Source organism: Arvicola amphibius, chromosome 6 (assembly GCF_903992535.2).
Source record: "Arvicola amphibius chromosome 6, mArvAmp1.2, whole genome shotgun sequence".
Lineage (NCBI taxonomy): Eukaryota > Metazoa > Chordata > Mammalia > Rodentia > Cricetidae > Arvicola > Arvicola amphibius.
In genome coordinates, this window is record NC_052052.2 from 113,813,395 (window position 1) to 113,826,383 (window position 12,989).

The 12,989-nt window shown below is 41.2% G+C and overlaps 1 protein-coding gene across 3 annotated transcripts in view; it reads right to left on the reverse strand.

The window, feature by feature from the left end:
- Chrm3 (cholinergic receptor muscarinic 3) overlaps positions 1-12,989 on the reverse strand; it is a 449,710-nt gene that overhangs the window by 173,911 nt on the left and 262,810 nt on the right. The gene's annotated exons all lie outside the window — the stretch shown is intronic.

A 12,989-nucleotide genomic window follows, 5' to 3' on the forward strand; every position in this document is an offset into this window, starting at 1 on the left:
AAGATGAACTGAGATTTAAGACTTTAAGGCTCACTCAACCACACAAAGCAGCACATTCAGGGAGTACACAGTGTCATCAGGGATAGCAGTATCCCAGTCTGATCCTCAGAGTTACAGGACCTCCTTTATCAGAGAAGGGTCACAGCAGGGGTACATCTTGATTGCTAATTAAATCAAATCAGAGGGCTTTCCAAAATGCCTAATGCCTCACAACCAGATCCCATTTGAATTTGACGTCACCTACAGTAATGATAAACTCAGCATTCAACTTCTCCCTGGGGTGTGGAGTATTCACAGGCTCCAGGGAAGCATGGTCCTTGGTCCCCTTAGGGGACAGCTTTTTCAAAAAGAGGCAGAGAGTGAACTCACCAACCACAATCCTACTCCCACTGCCTACAAAGGAAACGTTTTATATGCATTAATGTGGCTAGGACATTCCCCGCTTTTTAAGAGGTGTTTGTTTTCTTCTGTTCTTATAAGGTGACAAGTATTGTCTTGGAGAAGTTCAACTAAGGACCTTTCAAGGCACCAGGAATTTCAGAAAAATTGTCACACCGTGTTCCTGGAGACCGTTGCAGGGTGAGGAGACCACACTGGCAGCTGCTTTGTCAGCCAGGCTGCCTTGGAAACGCAACACAGGATCACCGTTGGCCTTAATAAAATATGAATAATTCAATCCAGAAAGCAAAGGGAGGACATTTCTCCCATCCCTTCTGCAACATTTCTCCCATGTACTCTTAAAATAAAAGTCATCTTGACCCTAGCTAGCTAATCTGTGGAGGCAGAGTGCCCAATTAAATTACCTTCATTATGAAAGCACACAGGCACATACTTTTTTTTTTTAATAGCACATGACTCTGAACCTATAATAAGCATTCAGGAAAAATAGCATAAAAGCTCCTTTAGAATTGTATAGAGACTTTTAAACAATGGCTGATGCCTAAAAAGGTCAGAGAGAATGCCTCACCATGGAGGACTCAATGGGCAGAGACATTATAAAACTGACATTTTTGTAATGAGAGAACATTTTAATATTCATTCTTTTGGGGCTAAGGAAGGCTTTGGTTAACCATTATATCCAAAGAGAAGACAAAAACTTTCAAAGCAAGCCATGGTTCTATATTTGAGATTCACATTAATATATGATCCTAAATTGTATTTTCTAGTGCTGAACACGTATTTAGTATCTTATTAGGATTTACCCATCAGCCCTCACAATAACTTTATAGCATTGTTACTTGTTACCACTACTTCCATACTGACAATAACCATTGCTTAGAATTCAAATCATTGCTGTAAAGTTATTGAGGCAGTGAGTTTGGGGCTAGGATCAAACCCCAGGGTTGCTAAATCTACAGTTTCTCTTTCCTAACTACAGCTTCGATAGCTTTCTGGAACACCCATAATTCTCCAAAGCATCATTATCAACGAGAGCATAAAAGACACTTCTAACAAGCAGGCACTTCTTCATTCCAGCTCTGCTCCCTTTAAACAATTTGCAAATTCAGGGCCTGACTTCAGAGCAAGGAATTAATAAAAAATATTTATCCAGATGATAAAACTCTCATTACCATTGTTCAAACAGTTGAAACACCATCAGTCAATGGACAAGCATTTATAGATGGGTGACTGACACCTTTCTTTGTCGTATGTCCCGTTGTAAGGAAGTCTCCCTTCTACCAAGAAGTTCAAAATCTAACAGATGAGGGCATCTTTTCTCTGTTCATAAAAATATTTAGTGTAAAAAGCATCACATACTGCAGTGGTAGGGATCACCCCAAAGCATAAATAACCAGGTATGACCTCCATTTCAGCAGTATGTTCAGTTTTAATTTACATATATATTTTCACCTGATTACTTATTGATCATATAATAAATGGCTAACAAGCAACTGATTTTTAAGCTCTTATTAATTTCCCAAACTTCCTATTTAACACACATGCTAATAACAACAAAAGGTATTTGGTATAGTGTACTACCTTCATAACATCACAGCCAAGGGTCATTTTTGGAGTGTATAAGGCCACTCCAGGCCTTACACCCGCCAAAAGGGCTCTGTCACTTTGCTGTATTATATCCCCAGAAACATTTTTCCACCATGACTCCCTAGACTATGATGATGAAGCTCCCATATTTAATTTAGTGCATTTTTCTTAAAATTAAATTATCCTCCAAGGCTCTTTTAAAGTGCAAAGAAGGTGACTGGAGGAATTTACAGTGGAGAAGGAAGTTGGAGATAAAAGAGGATATTGGCTGGAGATGCTTGGCCACAGCTGTCCACGTGACAGGAAGTGGGCTGGAGCAAACACGGTGTGGCTAGAGGGTACTACTGCTGCTGGGAAGCATTGGGGGAGATTAAATATAAGAATAAGTAACTGAGAGGCTGAGGAGGTGGCTCAGCTGGTCAGTTGCCCTTTGTGCAACAGTGAAGACCTGGGTGTGGTTGTATGGGTCTGTAATCCCAGGACTGGGAAAGCGGAGAGAGGCCATAGGTTCTAGGGGCTCACTAGTCAGCCAGCCTAGCAGAATAATGAGCTTCGGTTTCAGTAAGAGACCTTGTTTCTAAAATATGGTAGAGAACAATAGAGGAATGCACACTCATTGACTTGTGGCTTCTACACAAGCACAGGTGCCAACACACATGAATGCACACAAACCTTCCCTCACCCCCACCCCATACCAAACACACAAAGAAAACATTAAAATGAATAAGCATTTTGTTGCTGTCATAACCTGGTCCAGTGCAAATGAAGACCCTAAATAAGGTAGTGGTAGAAGAATGTGGATAAGAGGGTACAGTTAAAAAAATAAATAAAACAATAACAATAAACTTAGACCCTGGTATCTGATTGGGTATGGGGGTTGGAAAAAAAAAGGATAAGTGTCTGGAATTTCTAGCTTTGACTAAGCTTGTGGAAGGCTGAAATTTGGCACATATAAGCTAGGGGTTGCTGAGGGAAGATTGAAGAGCTCTCAGGGTATGCCTGAGCTTCCACACAGTGAAAATGCCAGGTGGTGGAGACATGATCCTGACTGCTTTTAACATTAGGATTATTCCGTGTATTCTGTGGAGCAGGCTTTGGGTTCCACACTTTAAACAGAAAACACCCCATTGTTGAGAGCCCTGTACAAAAAAAAATAAAAATTACAAACAGAAGAGAAGCTAGGGTGTTTCAATTGCTTTCCAAAACATGTACAATAATATGGCAATCCTTGGCACGAATCTATTCCTTCCTAATTCTAAACCAACTCTAAATTACTTTCCTATGTCATTATTAAAAAGTTCAATTTGAAGAGTAGTAGAAAAACTTACGGTTCTACCAATGTCAGTATGTGTGTTTGATCCCCTAATGATATAAAAAGAATTCCACTGACTTCATTTTTTGAAGGCTCAAGAGGCATTGTGTAAACGAGGGCTGTATCTAGGGACCAGGATGCAGCCACACTCATCCACAGCCACATTCTTGTCACATTCTTGCTAAATGGACATCGGTTTAGCATCTACATCCGTAGCATGGCCAGACCTCTGGCTTTGGGAGGATACTGGTTTGGACAAGAGATGAAGGAGCAAATCAGTTGAGGTTTCCCAGCATGCGGGAGTCACAGAGGCTATGAGGCTTGGCGTCGGCGACTCAGCCCAGGGCCAAGAGATACCCATTCGTAAAGTGGAAGCTGTTTCCCGACTTCTTGTGGTAAAAGCCCCTAGAACTTTGGCAGGCACCCCAACCTGGCACTCAGCTCAATTGGTGCTGCCAGAATGCAAATGGGCCTCTATTCCAGGGCTTCATTTTTATGTTCTAGAATCTCTGTAGGCTAAAGGGTGAGAAGAGAAAGGCCCCCAGTCTCCAACAAGTCCAATTCTACCATGACGACCTATGGAAACCCTTAATTTTAGTTCTAGAAGATTCTTACTCAATTTGCCCCAAAAGATAGGCTCATAATGAATCGTATCGCGTCTTATAAGTGATTAGTGTGGTGAGATTGTTCGCAGGCACTAAGCATTGTCTGGTGTACATTTACTGTTCAATTTATGAGCACACTAGCTTTCATCGATGATAGCCATAGAGTTAGCAACAGTCATCTGGGAGCTTTCTTAGCATTTCCCCAAGTTGTTGAATTTGTCAAGGTTATTTATTGAATCATTATTCATTTTAAAACAGCGTTGAAAATAGCAAGTCCAAAATAGCTCAAAAGTCAAACTTTGATCATATGATATCTATTAAGGATAATAAACACCTTCCCAGAGAGAACACTGACAAAATATCAATAATTAAAAATATGACAGCTACAACTCACTTTCCCTTAGAATGCATTTATTTCCATTTTTGTTCCTCATAATAAAGTACCTGTAGGTATTAGTTGTTCTTTGGGCTTAGCAAATTGAACTATCTCATGTACTTAGCATTCCTGGTATAAAACAGGTTGCTGTCACAGCACATGGGTAAATAACGGGGGTGCTTAGTGACCTCTTCGTCATGAGTATAGGTTTTTGTTGTCATTGAAATTCTTGCCCAGGATCAATTCTCACCTTACACCAGGAAAATCGGGCACAGAGAGCAGGGAACACTGAACGGATTGCTAAGTCTCTGTTGACTCCAGGTGTTAAACCAGATGCCATGCAGGTAGTAGGAAGGAATCCAAACAAATTAGCATAGAGGGAGTCCAAGCATCCCACTGACTTGCCTCCATTCCACTTTACTTCCTTTAATTCTGCTATCGGGATGTAGCACAGCTATGCCACCCTGGTGGAGGAAGCATGGGATTCCATACAGTACAATCGCTCATGAATGTCCCTATAGCATGAACATCACTTTCCCATGCAAAAGAAAAGTCAGTCAAGTGACAATGTAATTGCTGGGTTAGTGTTGAAAGCATCAGTTGTTCTTTCAGAGAACCTAGGTATAGATCTCCCTACATCCACATGACAGCTCACAACCATCTGTAACTTCAGTTCTAGAGCTCCAGCAGCTCCTTTATGGTCTCTGGGGACAGCTGGCACACACATGGTGCACAAACGTACTTTCATGTAAAATACTTCTACACAGAATCTTCAAAAGATTACTGCAACCCTTGTGAGTGTTAACTTAGCTTTAGATGAAATGTATTACTAATGCAAAATTCTGCTTAACTCAGGAAAGATTCTCTTTTTCCAAATTTTTATTTAGAAATAATTCATGTGCATATGATGCATGTGGGGGGGGGGATGTGCCTAGACAAATGTGTGAAGGTCAGAGGCGAATTTGTGGAGTTGGTTCTTTCCTTCCACTTTTATGTGGGTTCCAGGGCTTGAACTTCAGTCACCAGGCTTGTACTGAACCATCTTGCTGGCCTCCACTGAAGGTTTACTGATTACAAGATATGTGAGTGGCAGACCATTCATTTGTAGTGTTTGGTGTTTTTAAATGATAACGAAGGAAAACTAAGAGATGCCTAATAACAACTAACGTCACAATCAGCAACGTTAGGCAGCGGTGTCAGGACAAATCTGCAATCTGTAGACGCAGTTACAATGTGACGTTTACAATGTGACCACAAGGAGAAAGACTATATAAGTTGGTGCAAATAATACTTGGAAGGAAGATCCGCTAACACTATCTGTTTCTGCAGCCAAGAGAGCATTCCTGAGAGGGCAGGCATGGATAATGGTGGGTACCTCTCTGATGTGGGAGAGTCTTCTGTTTGTGTTGATTTCATTCGTTAATAAAGAAACTGCCTTGGCCCATTTAATAGGCCAGCCCTTAGGTGGGTGGAGTAGACAGAACAGGAAGAAGGAAGTGAGGTAGATGGCTCAGACAGTCACCATGCCTCTCCTCTCTGAGGCAGATGCAATGAAGCTCCGACCCAAGATGGACATAGGCTAGAATCTTCCCGGTAAGCCACCATTTGTGGTGCTACACACATTACTAAATATGAGTTAATCAAAATGTGAGAATTAGACAATAAGAGGCTGAAACTAATGGGCCAGGTGGTATTTAAAAGAATACAATTGGTGTGTTGTTATTTCGGGGCATAAGCTAGCCAGGTGGCCAGGAGCCGGGTGGGATGAAAAACAGGCCTGCCCGAGTGTGACTTAGAGTTTTTTTCTATTTCATTAATACAGAGCCAATCTGCTTCTTTAAAGAAGCAGTCTCATATCAAAAACACTGATGACAACTTATGCTGGAGAGGTTGTGGGGGAAAGGGAACACTCCTGCATTGCTGGTGGGAATGCAAGCTGGTACAGCCCCTTTGAATGTCAGTATGGCGATTTCTCAGAAAATTAGGAAACCTTCCTCAAGACCCAGTAATACCACTTTTGGGTATATATCCAAAGGATGCTCAACTGTGCCACAAGGGCATGTACTCAGCTATGTTCATAGCAGCAATGTTTGTCATAGCCAGAACCTGGAAACAACCTAAATGCCCCTTGACTGAAGAATGGATAAGGAAAATGTAGTACATTTACACAATGGAGTACTACACAGAAGAAAAAAAATAATGACATCTTGAAATTTGCAGGCAAATGGATGGAGCTAGAAAACATCATTTTGAGTGAGGTAACCCAAACCCAGAAAGACAATTATCACACGTACTCATTCATAAGTGGTGTTTAGACATAAAGCAAAGAAAACCAGCCCACAATCACAAGCCCAGAGAACCTAGACAAAAATGAGAACCCTAAGAGAGACATACATAGATCTAATCTACATGGGAAATAGAAAAAGACAAGATCTCCCGAGTAAATTGGGAGGATGGGGACCTTGCTGTCTATGCTGTGGCAGGATGAAGCACATGGTAATGAATTGCTCATAGAAGTCATCTTCATCTATATTGAAAATGCTGTTTTTTCTTCCCACTTAAATCTGTTAGTATTTCTCTATCTCATTAAAGTATGAACGTCCACTTTGATTTTTTTACCTTGACACCTTATACTGTCTGATGATAAAAATTATCTTCTGCTATTTACTGTATCTAGGAACATCCTTCTCAAGTGTTCATGTCATGGCCAGAGATGGCATATTGAAAACTTCTTTAATGTTTTGTGTATCATTTAAATAAACCATTTTTTTTATTGAATTGGTTTTATTTCATTTGATCCTGAAACAACTGGCACTCAGATCTCAGCAGATCCGTCTGAGCTGAGTCAGAGGCGGCCCCTAATGAAGTATGAATTTGACAGGGCCATGCTGGAACCGAACCACTCCCTCTCATGTTATCTTCCGTGTTTCTGCAAAAGCAGATTTTGCTTTTAGGATTAGGCAGGAGCTCTTCCACCACATTGTTTTTAAGATCTGACACTTACTGTGTTTTCTGAGAAATATCTTAACTACCGACACAGAAGACTTTCGATAAATGCCCATTCCTTCAACTGAATACTTCTTTCATTGGGTTACTTGAATTAGAGATTATTTAAAATCTCAGAATGCACGAGTCTCATGCTATAATTGATATATGCTTAAATAGATGTTCAAAATCAATTTGAATATTAACTAGGCAAAGCAAATTTTAAAAGAGATTATGTGTCTTGGCAAACTCTCCTCTGCCACTGGAGGAAGTTTTAAAGAAAGATTTATTTTATTTTATTTATGTGTATATGCCTACAGGAATGTATACCGCATGTGCAGGTTCTTGCACAGGTCAGCAGAGGGTGCCAGATAACCTGATCTTGGAGTTACAAGCTTTTATGAGGTTCAGTTGAATACAGGGACTGGGGACTGGACTCTGGTTCTCTGGAAGAGCAGTCACTACTCATAACCTCTGTGCTGTCGCTTCAGTCTCAATAGAAGGAAGTTTTCCTCATGTAGAAAAAGAGTGTGCCTGAATAAACCAAAAGATCAAAAGATTTCTTTTTATTTTTGTTACATTAGAAGATAAGCATGTTGACTAACATGGTCTCCAGCAGGGAGTATTGAATAATTTGTCTCCTCTTGAAGTGATGTCTATTTATGCATTTTATATATAAGCTCTGGAGACTAATTTAGCAGAGAGTATTTTAAAAGACAGAAAATAAATTCATATTTCTCAAATCTCTATAGATGAGAAACAACCTTGAACAGGAAGTGGGTATTCGAGGAAGAAAACTTCCAAGTTACCTGAGATACTGTCATACTGAGCTCTTGCCCAGTCCATGGCAGATTGGGGATGAATGGGAGGAAAACTTCAATATTGTATTTTGATAACGATTATGTCAATAGGATTGTAAGTTTCATTTTAACTTATTCGAGTTTTGGAGGGTTGGGAGAATGCAAGTCATCTTTTAATTCGTGATCAAATCTTTAGCTGTTAGTGACAGCATAAATGTGGTGTGAATAACACAAGCAAGGGAAAGTAGGCCAGAGTTTTAAGTTTCCGCAAAAACACATGCCCATATATTATCTATTCTGAGTTTTGCTCATCAGAGAAACAGGTGCTGTCTCAAAATATTACTACAACGTGGCTCATTAGTCTGCAGGTGGGACACACGGCATTTAAACCCTTCCCTGAGCTATATTAAGAAGAGTGTTGACACAAAGCCAATGGTTTGCAAATGCTATTGTTGTTCTTCAAACTTAATGTTATCGCAGGTCTCCTGCATATGTGTTTTGGGGGCTCAGTTCCTAGCTCAGTGCTTCCAAATCCTGCTGATCCCTGGGTTGGAACAAAGCTCTCCAAGGCAATCAACTGCTCTGGCCATCCCAGGTGCCAAACACACACACAATGCCCTTTTATTTATGGAAATACACACAGATCTATTCTGCATGCACTCAGAGCTCAGTACAAATACCACCCCTTTCCCACAGGCGACAGGAAGGATGTGGTTTGAAGGACATGGTTGCTTCATCTGAATGTGCAGTTGTTCTTCAAAAGATCTCTTGTTTTCATGCTGGGTGGATGGTCCACTGCATTTTAGAAGACTAAGCCCAATCCTGCCCCAAATCTCACTCTCATTTCTCTAAAGTAGACAATCATGGGGCTCCTGGATGCTTCTCTACTTTCTACCCCCAATGGAAACATACTGGGAATGTGCTGATAATAAAAAGACATTTTTGTGAGCTGTTGACCTTGCATTTCCTTATGTATTTGTCAGTAACAATAACATCATACTAACATTATCAGATAAAATGGTCAGAACTATCCAGTGGATTAATATATGGATTGTCTTCAGCAGCAGAAAACACAAACATTATAGAACAACTCCCCCCCCCCCCCACCAATCAGGTACCTTCCCACCATAAAAGTAAGTATTTGCAGAATTTCCTTGGTTTCACCTGAATGCAAATGTGAGCTACATTATCACTGGCTACTGCTTAACATGGAAAAGAGTAACATGCAATACAAAGCACGGATTCCAACACCACCTCCTCTATCTATCTATCTATCTATCTATCTATCTATCTATCTATCTATCTATCTATCTATCTATCTATAGATACTCCAACAACTCCACTCTCTAGCTACTCCTCTCAAGCCCAGTGACACACTCAGAACATGGAGTCGCATCTCAGATTTCCCAGAGCCTGAATCCAGGGAGCTCACCTTCTTCTTTATTATTTCAGAAACACTGTGTGTTCTGAATGCCTACTCCACAGTTCTACTCCCTTTTGATTTCTCCCCTGCTCTTGACTTATCTCCAACTGCCAGGAAGTTTGTTAATTTACACATGATCTCCTGCTTGGGGTCTAGCATCTCACATCTTTTTAATGCATTAACCAAATCCAGTAATTAAAAACTTACAGCAAGTATGCTTTCTCACTCCATGGTAGAAGAGTCTTTGTACCTTAACAAGGATGCATTGTTGGTTACCGGTTGCTTCTTCAGCTTGGCATAGAGAGTCTTCTCCTCTCTATGTCACTAGCTCACCAGGAGCTGCACTTTAAGAAAAGTGTTTAGTGTTTAGGCAACGGGGTAAGTCCATTGCTGTGAGCTGCTGCTTCTGAATTCCTTCCAGTTAACTCGCTCTGTAAGGTTTTTTTTTCCTTACCACTTCTTGTTTTTCACCTATCAGTTGTAGAATGTGTGATCTACGAGAGACTCCTGAGAAGATATATAGCAACAGGAATCAAGGGAAAGAAGAATGGAGATTTGATAGGAATATTTTATTGGTAACACTAAACTTGAAATACCATGTCTGAGAAATTGTACACAACGCCCTGCGCCAGGTGGAATATTACTCTCACTCCAGCATGTTCTATAAACGTCTGCATTTTCTTCCCCAAGCAGAAATAAATGACTCTGGATGAAATGTCTGTGCCCGGGTTCTTCAGGAGTCCATGGCTCACTCTAAGATGCCAGGAACATGTCACCTTGTGTCATGCTCTGAGCTTTGTGTAGTTCTTATATAAACCTTGGTCTCCAGACACATTCCAAGCTGAGTTTACTTCAAATTCTGAGCTGTGTTTAGTCCATTCCACTCACTTAAAATTCCAGTTGTGATTGGAACAGACACACTTCATTTACCTTCTGCGCAGTGCTCAGTGAACCACTTGTTAGGTCTCACTCTGAGGGGGTGGCATTCACTCCCTCATGTGTCTCTCTATCAACTGATTAAAGCTTTGATTTTATTTGTAAGGGATGTTATAACCTTCAATGCCATCTTCCTTGACAGCTTTTGAGGCTGGAACTTGAGGAATCTGGCAAAATAATATGATAAAGAATATCATTCTTTCTCTTACACCTCTAACATTTACTTGTTGTGACACAATGAAGTATAAATCTCAACTTCTCTCTTGTGGTCTGTCTTACCCAATTTTCTATATACTGAACGACATAAAATGAGGTAACTTGATAAAATGCCTGAGACAAACACAGCTTAGTATCCTACAGCTTGAGCAGGACAGGTCACTTAGGGACAAGGCCTTGAGGAAGGTCAGTTCTCAAGGAGGAACCATGCAACCCGTGGAAGGGAACTGATTCTTTGTTTGGCGTGAATTTCCTGACCAAGGTTTGAGCCAGAAGTGACAGGTAACTAAAGAGTCAACTATGCCTGAGAAAGCAAAAGACAGAAGCAGCCACTAAACCACACAGAGTCCTGCAGGACTGAAGAAAGGCTACTGCAACCCCTAAGCAATGGTTGGTCACCATCAGCCTCCATCTTTGCTTACTGATGTAACAGTCATGGGCATGCGTGTGCCTGTGTGTGAGTACATACATGGTTGTAAGTGAGGACCGTCTTCAGCTCTCCTTCCTGTTCTTTTTGTTTTGTTTTTTTAAGGAAGGCTCAAAAATCTTTGTTTTGCCAGAAAAATGGCCCCAGCTCCCTAGTCTGATAAAGTAATGTCTTTCTTTACTTTGAAAAACTCCCTCTGGCTCACCTTTGTTGCTTTCTCCTCAACTGAAATAAATGACTGATCACTTTGAATATCCTCCTGTCGATACCCACGGCTCCGCAGGAATTCCTGTCACTGATGAACAGTTTCCCGAGAGGTTTCAGCTCCAAATAAAGTCACTATTTTATTTCTACTGTTTAGTGCATAGCTGTTACATTCTGATAAATTCATGTGACTCTGTGGGTGAGTTCTGGGGTAAAGCCTTTGTCTTCAACATCTTGGGGACCCCAACACTGTCCAGATTCCTGTCTCCTTTTCCTTTATATTCTAATTTGTCTTTTTAATCCAACAGGATGTTCAGCCCTTACCTCCACATTCTTAGCAAAGTCCTCGGGTCCTTAGAGGTAAGGTAACCCAGGAAGTGAACGCCTATATATCTATCTCTCCTCTCATGAATTTGAAATAAATTTATGAATTTATCCCAACCAGACTTCTGTACACTCAACTCATAAAAAGGCTTATTTTGTTTTCTTCTTTTTTTTGTTTTATTTTTCGAGACAGGGTTTCTCTGCAGAGTTGGAACCTGTCCTGAAACAAATACTTGTAGACCAGGCTGACTTTGAACTCACAAAGATCCACCTGCCTCTGCCTCCCGAATGCTGAGATTAAAGGTATGCGCCACCACTGCCCGGCTTTATTTTGGTTTTCTTATTCAACCCCAATCTTCCCACCTCTATTCTGGATCCTATCTATCCCTCTTTATTTATCACACAGAACTTTGGCTTCTTCCTCCCATTGGCTCTTGTACAGCAGGACCTTGGAACTGGGGGATGGTTTGAGGTTTTGATTCTCCACTATTTCCTGAGTCCATAAAGACAGCATGACTCCAGGCATGGTGTCGGTCTTCACACCATTGCCATTTACAAAAACTATAAATCAAGGTTTTAATCTACTGCCCCTCCACTAGGCCTGGTTTATCAGAATACCACCCCTTGTAAGTACTCCAGATATAAACAGAATAAAAACTCCAATGAAATCCCTTCATGCAGCCTCCTTCCCACTCTAGCTCCACCCCTTCTCCTTTTCCTGTGCCCTTTGCCAGGGTCATGTGGACTCAGCTCCTAACAATCTAAACTTGCCTTCAGTGCCTATCAGCCCTTCCCAGCAGCTGCTGTTTCCAGGGTAATCAGTAACTTGCTGGCCGACTGCTCTAGACTGTAGGTTTGGAGTCTATGTCTGCACCGATGGGGTTCCACACTGCTGGCTACTCCTCTTCCATATTCTCTCGTCTTACCGTTACCTTCTCCAGACTTCTAACTGTTCTGGCCAGCCCTGCTCTGGTTCCTTTTCAAGGGCTTTTTAGTTCCTACTATTTTCCTAGATCTAGCCCGGCACCCCTTCCCTGGCTTTGTTTTTTTTCTCTTTTCCATTTTTATACTGACTTAATAATTCATCAGATAATTCTTACTGTAAAGGGCGTGAAACATTGGTACAGTATTCTTCACTCACAAAGCTCCCTGCCTCCCAAACAGTCTTTCGTATTACAGGAGCCATGGTCACAGTCCACTTAGAGTGTTCAGGCACCAGGCCTCTCAGATCCCAATGGCACCCAGTTTAACCATTCTTCCCCCTGCTGCTTCTTTCCCTTGTGCCTTTTAGTCTTTTCTTCGCGACATAGTTGACATTGCTGAGTGCACTTTTAGTCTATGATCCCTGGCCTAAAACATCGCAGTTTCCCTCTCTCTCCAGCTGCCTCTGCAATC